General features: G+C 36.9%; 1 pseudogene; it reads right to left on the bottom strand.

Annotated features, from left to right (window-relative positions):
- Positions 1-3361: 3361 nt before the first annotated feature.
- LOC108397401 (elongation factor 1-alpha 1 pseudogene) lies at positions 3362-4144 on the bottom strand (annotated as a pseudogene).
- Positions 4145-12597: the final 8453 nt, after the last annotated feature.

Consider the following 12597-nt stretch of genomic DNA (forward strand, 5'->3'; position numbering starts at 1 on the left):
TATCAATAACCCTGAAAATATAAATTGGCTATTGAAATTCACATACCTTTCACATACACACATTCCCAGAGTTTGAAAAGACTCTTATATTGACATCTATGGTCCCAACCTGCAATTGTGTTTGGAAGATTAGAACTTTGTAGTTATGCTTCTCTGCAATTATATTGGCTAAACAATGCAACTGCATTCTGAAGCCCAATGGCTATTACTGATGAGTTAAATACTATGGCTTAGTATTACTGGGGGGGTGGGGGGGGTGTCTCTCATGTGGTGCTTAGGAGGATCAGGCAGCTGTCCTGTGTCTCCTGTGGAATCTCACAGACCCAAGAAGACAGCTGGCAGAAACCCATAATGGAATGCATCCACTGAGAAGCACTGCAATCCTCACATCTTTTGCTGGCCACATGGGAGAGACGCTTTTCCAACCTGAACAAAGACATTAAGAAAACAATCTAACGATGAGTCAGCATTTCTGGAGTTTAATCTTGACTGTGTTCATCTCTGGCTAGTGGAAAGGTAGTCTCCAGTCTTCGCTTAGAGGCCTTGGATTTCTCAATGAGAGCTCCCAGAGTTGCTTATAGCTCACATCACAGGCTGACAACCAAGGACAGTGGCAGTGGTCATGTGGGCATTTGGCCTCGCTTTCAGACAGGCTTTGTTTGTTTTTAATAAAAGAAACTAGATTAAATAAAGCTTGGTCTCCTGGATGCAATTTCACCCAAGAGGGCTAAGAAAGAAAGTGTTGTATATTTGATGTCAAAACATAATTTTGATTCACTTAAAAGACAGAAATGACCAAACTGATTTTTAGTTCTTCATAATATCAAAACAACCAATTAATAGACTGGTTTTTGTTCACTTTTCAATTGATTGAGCAATATATATTCTTTTGGGCTCAAAGCAGAGAATAACTATCATATTGACTAGACTTAATTAACATCTTGGTTTTTTAACTAAACTGAACACATGTTCTTTTTTTTTTTTTACAGTAAAGTAAAACCAGTAGTTGATAAATAAATTCATCAAAAATCAGGGACCAATTATCCCTATTTTTTTTCTTGTAAAAGAGGCTTTGGCAGTATCCATGGGAAGATTTAAAAAATCAAGATGATACTTAACAATTCAGAATATTTAGAAAGACATCGTAGCTGCATCATTACTTCACTAGTCACCTTGCTTACCATTTAGCACTGTTGGTGTTTAGAAAAATGTTTGCTGCCCTGTCCATACTCACTAACAAACCCATAAGGTAAAGTTCTTGCAAAGTTTATTGGGTTATTTATTGAATGTTTCCTGTAGCAAAATGAACCACATTCTAGCCCAAAGTAAATGTTTTACTCAGTTCAATGTTTATGCTGATTGACTTTTCTGTAAGAGTTTATACTCAGTTATAGCAAAATGTTTTAGGTGTAATGAGATGAAAAATGCATTCTAGCATGAGAATTTTTTTAAGAAGAGTGATCATATTAAACTATGTCCACAAATTCTTTGATACTTCTTCCTTCAAGCAGTGTAATACAATCCCCCTTCCCTTTAGACTAAGGTGTAAATAGCGACTTGCTTCTAACAAATAGAACATGACAGAAATGACAGTGTGGAGCTTTTATAGGACATAAAAGGCATTGGAGTTTCCTTTCCAGGACTGCCCACTCTGGTGGAAATTGCATGCCATGCTGTGAGGATACTCCCGAAGCTCTATGGGAAAGTCCATGTTGTGAGGACTGAAGTCACCTGCCAATAGCCAGTGAGGACCCGAGGCCTTCTGCCACTAGCCGTGTGAGGGGACCATGTGAGAAGTGGACTCTCCAGCCCCAGTCAAGCCTTCAGATGACTGTAGCCTCAGATGATGCCTTCATGACAACCTCATGAGCAATCTGAGCCAAAACCACCCAGATAATCTGCTCCTGAATTCCTGACCCACAGAAACTGTGAGGTAATATTTCTTATTTTAAGCTGTTAGTTGTGGGAGCAATTTCTTACATAGCAGTAGATACTAATACAGATAGGAAGTAGTCTTTGTTCAAGAGAATACATTAAAGGACCACTTGGGGTAAAAGACAGAATCCTGAAGCCATGGGTGACAGTCATATCCCAGGAAGCCAATAATGATTGTTGATTTACTCTGCATGGAAAGAATAAAGGAATTTGGTTTCACTTCCAATGGGAGCATGAGAGGGGAGAAGAGAAGGGAAGACAGGAGTGGCCAGCAAATTATACAGAGGCCATGCAACCTACAGGGGCAGACCAGTGAGGAACCTCAGGAGCTTGGAAGCTGAAAGCACTGTTGAAGAACTGGAATGCCTGATGTAATTTTTCTCTTTGGGTGTGTATGTGTGTGTGTGTATATGTGTATCTGGAAATGAAACTCAAGATTAAGTGTGAGCAAAACTGAACATGGAATAAGAGCCCTCAATTGCTTCTTTAAACCTCAAGGAGCTATTTTAGGTGCCATAACATATTTTTCTTAAATCTCAAGAGTCACAGGGGTCTTTAATTACATAAACATTCAACAAAACTTAATGACCCTCCTATAAATGATTTGTCCTAGCCTGAGACATATCAACTGAAACCAGGGCAATAAGGTATATCATAATATTTTAAATGTCTTCCTATGATGCTAAAGGAGTAAAACCTAAATTGATAGGTCATTTGAACTAAATCTGTTATCTTTCTATCCACCTATTTCTCACACAATTGAACTCTAGAGGGACAGTGCTTAGTACCATTTAAGCTTAACATTTTAAGTCTTTTAAGAACTTCAGTATTCATAAACATGAGAATGCATTCCAGTAACGGCTAAAGTAAAACCTGACATAACAAGATTTACGTAATATTGATAGAACTATGCAGTTTTATGCGAAACATGGACTTTGATGTTACAGAATTTTTCCTTTTTTTTTGTAAAGATGGCTTACAGTTACTCTTTGCTTATCTGACCTAAAGTACCCTGTGTTGCAGAAATTGACTCCTCCATACCTTTGTACTATGTGCTTTAAGAGATGATTCCTAGCCTTAAGGCAGGTGAAAAAATTCTTGAGTTCACACCCAGAAAAATGTTAACCCAGAATTGTCAAATACTGGAAGTTTTAGCATACACTAAATACAATTATGGGTAGCTTTTACTGAAGTCTTTCACCTAAGTAGTACTATAGGAAGTTACAATTTTGACCAAAGGAAGACATATGTTACTCATCAAACTTTTGTTTTAATGGTCTCAAATTCTGTGACAGATTTTGGTCAAGTTGTTTCCATTAAAAAGTACTGATTTTAAAAACTAATAACTTAAGACTGCTACACATACAAAAAAAAAGTGGCCCACAAAACATTTACCTTTCCTTCTGATGCATTGTTTTCATTAGCCAGTCTTTTACTATTAAACTTAAATGGCCAATTGAGACACAGTTCTGAGACCATTCTTCCACCACTGATTAAGACTGGAGTGGCAGGACTTGGGGGTAATATTCATTTAGCCTTTTGAGCTTTCTGGGCGGACTTGGTGCCCTTGCTAACTCCAGAGGCCTTCTTGTCCACTGCTTGGACGGCACCACAGCAACTGTCTGTCTCATGTCACGAACAGTGAAGTGGCCCAGAGGAGGATATTCAGAGAAGCACTCAACACACATGGGTTTCCAGGAGCCATATCAATGATGGCAGCGTCATCAGATTTTCAAGAATTTGGGCCATCTTCCAGCTTTTTCCCAGAATAACAATCAATCATCTCCTTCAGCTCAGCAACTTTTCAAGCTGTGTGACACTCCAGCACAGGAGCGCAGCCAGCACTGATTTGGCCTGGATGGTTCAGGATAATCACCTGAGCTGTGAGGCCAGTTGCTTCCATTGCTGGGTCATTTTTACTATCACCAGCCACACTGCCATGACAAACATCTTTGACAGACTCGTTCTTGACATTGAAGCCCAGATTGTCCCCAGTAAGAGCTTCTCTCAAAGCTCCGTGGTGCATTTTGGCTTCAGTTGTAACACTGACTGTAGTAAAGGTGACCCTCATGCCAGGTCTGAGACCAGCAATCCTCACTCGACCCACAAGGATGATCTGCCTGTTCTTGGAGATCCCTGCTTCAAATTCACCAACACCAGCAGCAGCAATCAGGATAGTGCAGTCAGCCTGAGATGGGCCTGTAGTCATGTTTTGGATAAAGTCTGTCCCGGGGCATCAACGATGGTCACGCGGTACTTGCTGGTCTCGAATTTCCACAGAGAGGTAGCAATGCGGATACCATGCTCACGCTCAGCTTGCAGTTTATACAAGCATACCTGAAGGGGACCTTTCCAATCTCAGCAGCCTCCTTCTCAAAGTTTTTGACAGTTTTTTTTTGTTGATCCCACCACATATGTAGATCAGATGGCCAGTAGCGGGAGATTTACCCAAATCTGTGTCCAATGATGATGATATTGATATGAGTCTTTTCCTTTCCCATTCTGGTTTGATGTAATGGTGGTTTTTACACCTGCATTCTGGTGACAGACCCATTGGGAAGAAAAAGTAGTACAGCGCTTAACAAAAATTTTTTAACCTGTCTATTTTTATTATTATGATGGGACTTTTAGTACTTACCTTCCATGGTTCTGGTAAAGATTAACTGAAATGATATACATAAAAGTTTTGTTCAGGGCTTAGTTGCAATAGGCAACTCATATACTGGAAGGAATGGTTATTCTTATTATTAAAACTTTAGACTTGCTCTTGGCTATCTGCCCCTACTAAAATGTAAGCTGATGAAGGTGTAAGTTACCACCTATGTATATTATACCTGAACAGAGGCAAGCAGAATTATCTGGTGAATTACCCTGAAATCTCAGGTTGCATAGCAATGAGTCCTTTGAGGTTTGGAGGTTTGTCTCCCTTAGGTCAGGGGAGATGGGTTTCCACCTTTTTAATGGAAGCAGCTACTCCCAAATTCAACCACTGAACTCCATTTTCCATCGGAATGTTATAATGACACCTTACTCCCCCTTCAGTCTAAAGCCTCTTCTCACAAAATCTTCAGGCACAGACACCTAATGCTATTAGACAGACCATTGCCTCTACTCAGGCTTCTTGGTGCCAAAGCCCTGACTGTTGACTAATAGACATACAGAAGACTATTCTCACTAGAAAAGAAAAGACATGACAAGGGGCCAAGATTCATCCTGTTGCTTGCAGCCTTATTATGTGCCCAGAAATATCTTGAATGCCCCTCTGTGGCATACATGATAAGACAATGGGAATTGTGTGCCCCCTCTTAATGATTCTGGGCTTTCACGCTTCCCCAGTAAAGTCTGACTTTTTTACATCCATATTTCATGATGCAATAATATTTGTCATCACATATCTTGTCTGTATTGAAAAAAATAGATAGAAATCCTTGTCCTTGGATTATATATACCACTGAGAAAAAGAAAAATGAAAACATAAAATAAAGGAACTGAATATGTAAAATATTATGTATAATATATATATATAGGTAAAATACATACCTATGTTAAAGATATATGTGTATGTGAAAAACTTGCATTAGGTGAAGATAAGTACTGTGAAGAAAAATGAAGCAGACAATAGGGGGTGCTGGGAAGATACACATATATTATAAACTAGTAATTTACTTACAGGTATGCCTATGGTTAACATATGCTCTAGAAGATGTACATAGTAATGTTTGTTTCAGTACTGTTTAGTTTTAAAAAGAGGAAGGATCAAACTGTCCATCAGAGAGAGGGTATCTGGTAGCAATGGGTAGTGACGGGTAGTTTATAAGTAGTATAAACAAAAACAGTAATGACAGGTGATAGTTTTGGGTGCTTAACATGTGCTAGGCAATGTTCCAGGAATTTAACATAACTCATTTAATTCTCATAACAACTCTATGTCATAGATATTATTTTTGTCTCTTTTACAGATAAGCAAACAGAGAGAGATAGAGTTAAGTGATCTTCCCAAGATCACACCTTAGAGGTGAACACAGGCTTCCAACCAGACAGTCTGCGCTCAGAACCACAGTTCTAATTCTAATTATAATCATCTACATGACATATGTTCTCAGTAACCATAGGCAGAAAAAGCACGAAAAATTCCCACAGAATTTTTCTGGGAAAAATTCTATCTCCTTGTACCTAGTGACCATCATTTATGTTCTGTGATTCCTGAGAAAATGTGTGGTATTGAGAATATATGAAAGGAATTCCAATGATAACATTTGAGAGGGTAGTGTTCAACTGCCATATATTCAGTGGGTACAACACAGTTCCAGCTTCATCAATATCTGCTTAGAGAAGTTTGTCTGCTCTCCTGATTAGGTTTTAGAACCATTTGGAGGAAAAGTACAGGAGTTTTCTATATATCGTAAAAATGTAATTGTTTCCCATCTGTTTTAAGAGAGAAATTTCATTAAGTGCTGAATTATGAAGCCTAAAATTATGAGATATTTTTTTACTTAGTGCTACCTCATGCATATGTTTTTGTGTTATTGTTACTAGCCCTTGATTTAATGCCAGATTGTAATTTTTTTAGTTATTCCATTATCATTTTGAGTGTACATCATAAATGTAGCATTTTCATGAGATGGCAGTGGCTTAAAATCAGGCACTAAGTGTTCCAAATTATAATGTGCCTGGACTTTTTTTATTGCAAACATTCTTTTTCCCTCAATTGTGAGCTCAAGTGTGGGCTACTTCATGGGGTCATTAGCTCCAAGACTAATAAAATTGCTACCCTGATACAAAAATATCAGAAATCATTTTGTACAATGTCTTTATTAAGATCATTGATAATTTTTAAAATGGTAAGCCTTTTCTTAGTTTCTGCTTAAAAAGGCTATTATCTTCTTTTAATAGATTTATCTTTAGATAGAGTTTATTTCATTACTTTGCTGTAAAAAGAAAATAAAAGAAGCTTTCAGATAGATTATTGGATTTATTGGTCTAAGCAAATCCACTTTGGAATAATAAAATGCTATTGAGTCATTAAAGACTGAAATAGGGTATATTTGTCTTTACAATTTTACCTCAGGAGCTTTGTGCTACATAGACATTTATAGAACTTCATAAACTTTCTTACCTTGAAATAACTATGCTAGTCAGCTATAAAATAGCTTTACTTCTTTCCAGAATGTCTCAAGCGCATCAATAACCTTAAAATCCTGTGAAATTTTTCTTTTTGTAAGCAGGAAGTATCATAACTTAAATGTAAATTCAATCCAACCTAGTCATTGGGACAACTGAGAAATTTACTCCTCTATGAGTAATAAGTGCCAAAACATCCACGAACTATGGAATAATCACTAAGACTGGTTTCTATTGCTTTTTTGTGATCACTTGAAAGGAAGGGCAGAACTTGGTGACAGAAAAATGTAAGTTCAAGGCACATCTTTACCCCTTACTCTGTCCTCTTGAAAATTTTTCAGTAGGCTTATTTGTTTGACTGCATTCATAAATAGGGGATAAAAATAACACCTACCTTGGAGAGTTGTGATGAGGATCTAATAGGGTAGAGTGTGATGCCTAGAATACACTAAAATACCCATAAATGGCAGATCTCATTATATGTACTCCATTATTTCATCTCATCCTTCATGACATCCTGGGGTTCAGTTTTTCATGCATGCATAATGAGATGGAGAGGAATATTGTCTCTCCAAATGGAACACATTACTTGAATGTCCAAGCAAGACAGGTACTACGCAAAAAAAATCTAAGTTCTTGACTTATAGGCACAGTCACTCTAAGAAGCATGAACAACTTATCAATATTACATGAGTCAATATGCAGATATTGTTCATATTGGATTTCAGTATGTATCACATTGTAAATGAACTCAGCTTACTGAAATCAAAAGGATTGTAAGAGAACACTATCAACATCAGTATGCCAACCAGTTAGACAATATATGATGAAATGGATAAATTTCTAGAAATATGAATCTAATTAGATCTCTAATAAGTAATGAGATTGACTCAATAGCAAACACCACCAAAGAAGAGTCTAGAACCAAAGAGTTTCACTAGCAAATTCTACTAAACATTTAAGGGCAAATTAACACCAAACTTTCTCAAATAATTCCAGAAATAGAAGAGAAGGGAACAATTCCAAATTCATTTTTTGAGGCCAGCACTAATGACACCAAAGCCAGAAAAAGCAACCACAAAGAAAGAAAACTGTAAACCAATAACCCTTATGAATATAGATGCAAAAATTCTATAGAAACTACTAGTAAACTGAATCCAACAACAGACCGAAAGGATTATATACCATGTGCAATAAGACTTATTACAGGAATGCAAGGGTGTTTAAAATACAAAAAACAATCAGTGTAGCATATCACAGAATAATCCATCAATAGAATGAGGGGAGTGTTTTCTCTTACACTTCAACAGTATTACACACAGCAGTAACACAACTCCTTTTGGGATCCTGGACCCATTTCCAGTGCATGTGTATATGGGAGGGGGTCTTCCCATGCACAGCACCAAGCAATTCTTGAATACCAGCAGGGTGTCTGAGAATTCAACTCAATTCTGATGCTATCTGCCTGGAGAAAGCACCAGAACCTCCAGGCTAATGGCTCTGTCCTATAAGACTGCCCTCCACCCTCACACTCCAGATATCAGCCTTAAGCCCCAAGCAGTTCCCTGTGCTTCTGACCAACTGGCTCCAGATTGAAGGCTCCAACGACCTCCTTCTATGGTCTGATTAATTTGCTATGACGGCTCACAGAACTCAGGAAAACACTTATGTTTACCAGTTTAATAAAGGATGTAAATTAACAGTTGGATGAAGAGATACATAGGGAAAGGTAAAAAATAAAGGGCTTCTATCTTTGTGGATCTTGGGGCCTGGTTCAGTGGCACGGGAAGCTCTCTCCAACTGAGAAGCAGGATCCAAGAGAGAGTGATACACTCTTCTCAGGCATTTTTGTGAGGGTTTCATTGCATAGTCATGATTGAGTAATCATTGTCTATTGGCTGATTCAACTTCCAGCCCCTGCCCTTGGGTGGGCTCCAAAGTCTCTCATTAGCATGACAAAACACCCATTTCACCTTGAAGTGTTTTCTGCAACTGTGGATGAAGACCAAATATACCTGGGAAATACATATTTGGCCATCTGAATGACCAAATACATATTCCTTATAACTCATTTTATCATAGGGGGAAACCACATAATCATCTCCACTGATGCAGAAAATCATTTGACAAAATTCAACACCTTTTCATGATTAAAAACACTCTGCAGACTAAGACTAGAAGGGAACTTTATCAACATGGCCAGGGACATTTATGAAAAAGCCATAGCTAGTATCATGCTTGTTATGAACTGGACTGAATTATGACCCCTCAAAATTCATATATTGAAGCCCTAACCTCCAGTGTAACTGTATTCAGAGACAGAGAATATAAAGAAATAATTAGCATTAAATGAGTTCATATGGGAAAAATAAAACAAAGTTGGAGGGCTCACAGTTCCCAATTTCAAAACTTACTATCAAGCTATAAAAACTGAATCATTGCAGTACTATCCTAAGAATAAAAATAAGGAACAGTGGAGTAGAATTGTAAGTCCATAAATTAACCCATACTTCCATTGTCATTTCATTTATGCAATAATGTCAAACTTATCAATGGGGAAAGAATAATTTTTTCAATAAATGTGATGGAACAACTGAATATGCACATGTAAAAGTACGAAGTTGGACCTCTACTTCATAACATATGTAAAACTAAACTCAAAATGGAACTGCCTAGCAATAATAGTTGAATAGGCACAAAAGGTCACATATTGTATCATTCCATTTATATCAAATATCCAGAATAGGCAAATTCACAGAGATAGGAAGCAGATCACTGATTGCCAGGGGATGGGGGAATGGAGTCAAGAGTGACTGCTAAATGTGTGTGGGATTTTCTTTGGTGGGGGTGATAAAAATATTTTGGGATTGGAGAGAGGTAGTGATTGTATAATACAGTGAATATACCAAACCCATTGAACTGTCAACTTAAAAATTATTGACTTTATATCATGTAAATTTAACCTCAACTTCTTTAAAAAGTAAAAAAAAAAGAAAATTTAACCTTACTCTAGAATACCACATCTGATGGAATTTTCTATAATCAAAAAACCTGTAGGAATCAGCATCCTCCTCATATCAAAAGGGCAAACTCTAGTCACTACAGCCAGAGGCAGGACCACATCCAGCTGATTTCTCAGATTTCTGGGCTCTGAGTCAGCCAGCACAGCCCCAAACCCCCTTGAATTAGGCAGCTCTCCTGGAGTCTCCAACAGTGTCTGTGGCCTGTGTTATCCTGAACCTTACCACCGCCAATCCACCACAAGACTTGAGGAATCTGTTTCATTTGTAAGCCTCCAGTATTAAAAGAGAAGCCTGAAGGAAAATAAGCCATTCTGGGTCATACACATTTATCTGTATCTATATATCCATATGGATATGTATATATATCCATCCTACTGCCCAGCATTCACTCTGCAGTCTAGCTAGATAAGCTTAAATATCCTTTTATTCCTAAACCCAGAGTGACTCAACCAGATTATGTGGTTTTACAGCTCTGCTCCCAAGCATTAATTCTTTCTGAGACTAAATATATTCATTAGTATTATTTAAAATCTTCTTGGCTTAAATTAATTTCTGATCCTCTTCAATGAGTTTCTGATCTTGAGCTTTAATTAATCTATGGTAAGAATGTTAAAGCCCATCCTTGCCATCCTCATTTACATAAGACATCCTCATTTACATCCTCCCTTATTTTAATAAGATATAAAAATGCTAACCCACATTCGGCCACTCCAATCTATAGCATTCTGTCTGTGTCTAAATATTTGGTCTGTAAGAAGGATAGGAGAAAGGGTTGGGTAAAGGCAGGGCAGAGGTTTTGAACTTCATGAAGGAAATTACTAAAATGTAAGATTGGAAAGATGTAAAAGATTTGGTCCAGAAATCTGGGCCAATATTTTGCAAAGTGAAAGTTCTAAGCATCATTCATTCACCAAGTAGTAGACATCACTACCCTCACTGAGGCCTTTAATTTAGAGAGAGTCCTGTAGGATAAGAAAAATGGATAAAGTCAACCCATATAAAAAGATCCCTTTTACCTTTCCAATTTCACTTTTTAAGGACTTTGTCCCCTACCTAAGCCCATTTAAACATACAGTACTGCAACTCATAAACTTACAAAAGACTTGCTTCTAGAGTCTTTTATTAGCATTTATGTGACAAAGCACTTTCACACACATTGTCTCATTTGAGAGAGTAGAAAATATAAATGTTATTACCCTCATTTTAAAGATGAGCAGTCTTAAAATCAAACTCTTTAGATACAAAACTGATAGGGCACAGATCTGGAAGCCAGACCCATATCCTCTGAGCCCCATGCTCTCTTAAATTAATTTTGCTGTTCCTCAAATTATATGTTACACCCGATTCTCCCAAATACCTGTCTGTCCCTATTGTTCATATTTATTTTTTTTTCTGGTAGGATTTTAGTTACATACAAAAGGGATACCACATATATCACAATTTTGAATTCAAGCAGATGATGTTTTTATTAATTAGCTAACATATAGAAGACATTGCATAAAACATGTTGGAAGATTAAAACCAAAATAAATGAATTGACATTGAAATGAACCTAGTGAGTGATAAGATTTACACAAATTGCTAAAATATGCATTAATAGTGTTTTCCAATGTTCCCTTAATTCACATGGGGGTATTTAGAAAGCTTAGAGAGTCCCACAGTCCTCCTCTGAAGATTCTGATTGTTATCAAGCAAATGTTATTAAGTAATTCTAGGTAATTCTTATGATGGGAAACACTGAATTACCAAAAGTTGACAGTAATACAGGAATAACTGAATTCCTATGGCACCTCAAAGAACATAGAGTTTACCTCCAGTTGTGGAAATCTATGAAGGCCGTATGGAGGAAGTAATGTTTAAGTCTTTATAGCTGCGTAGGATTTCAGTAGCAGAGGAACTCAAGGGCAGAGACAAAGCATCATGAATACATACAGTACATTTTGGAATGGAAGTTATTTCAGTATAACTAATGCCTGCAATGTGTAAGAAGAGATACCATATTGGAAGGGGTCTTTGACTACTTATGCTGGAGAATTTTTAATTAATTCAGTGTGTAATGAGAAATAATGACAGTATAGGTTTTTGGAAGCTGAACCAACTGATTTTCTAAAGTCCTCCATGTTGTTTTTTATTGACTCCAAAGTGAGCCTAAAGTGATCACTTAACTTTGTCACTTAAAACCAAAACATGATTTAAAAAGAAAAAGAAGAAAAACAGTTTATGTACTTTGCTATGCAAATGAACAAATACTTTATATAAATGCAAACTTATGTGTGTAAATATAATAATTATTATGTTTTGTGTATATTTACAGATATTTATAAATCTCCCCTGGTAGACTTGAGCTAAATTTATCACACTCATCTTTGTACACTGATTTATTAATTGTATATCTATTTTGTTTCCTTTTCACTTCCTAGTGTAATTATTTCTTTAGCATCCATCTGAAAAATCTTATTAAGGTACTTTGATTAAGTAAAGTATTTTGGATCCCAGGTTTATTTTTACGATATGATTG

Source organism: Manis javanica, chromosome 2 (genome assembly GCF_040802235.1).
Source record: "Manis javanica isolate MJ-LG chromosome 2, MJ_LKY, whole genome shotgun sequence".
Classification (NCBI taxonomy): Eukaryota; Metazoa; Chordata; class Mammalia; order Pholidota; family Manidae; genus Manis; species Manis javanica.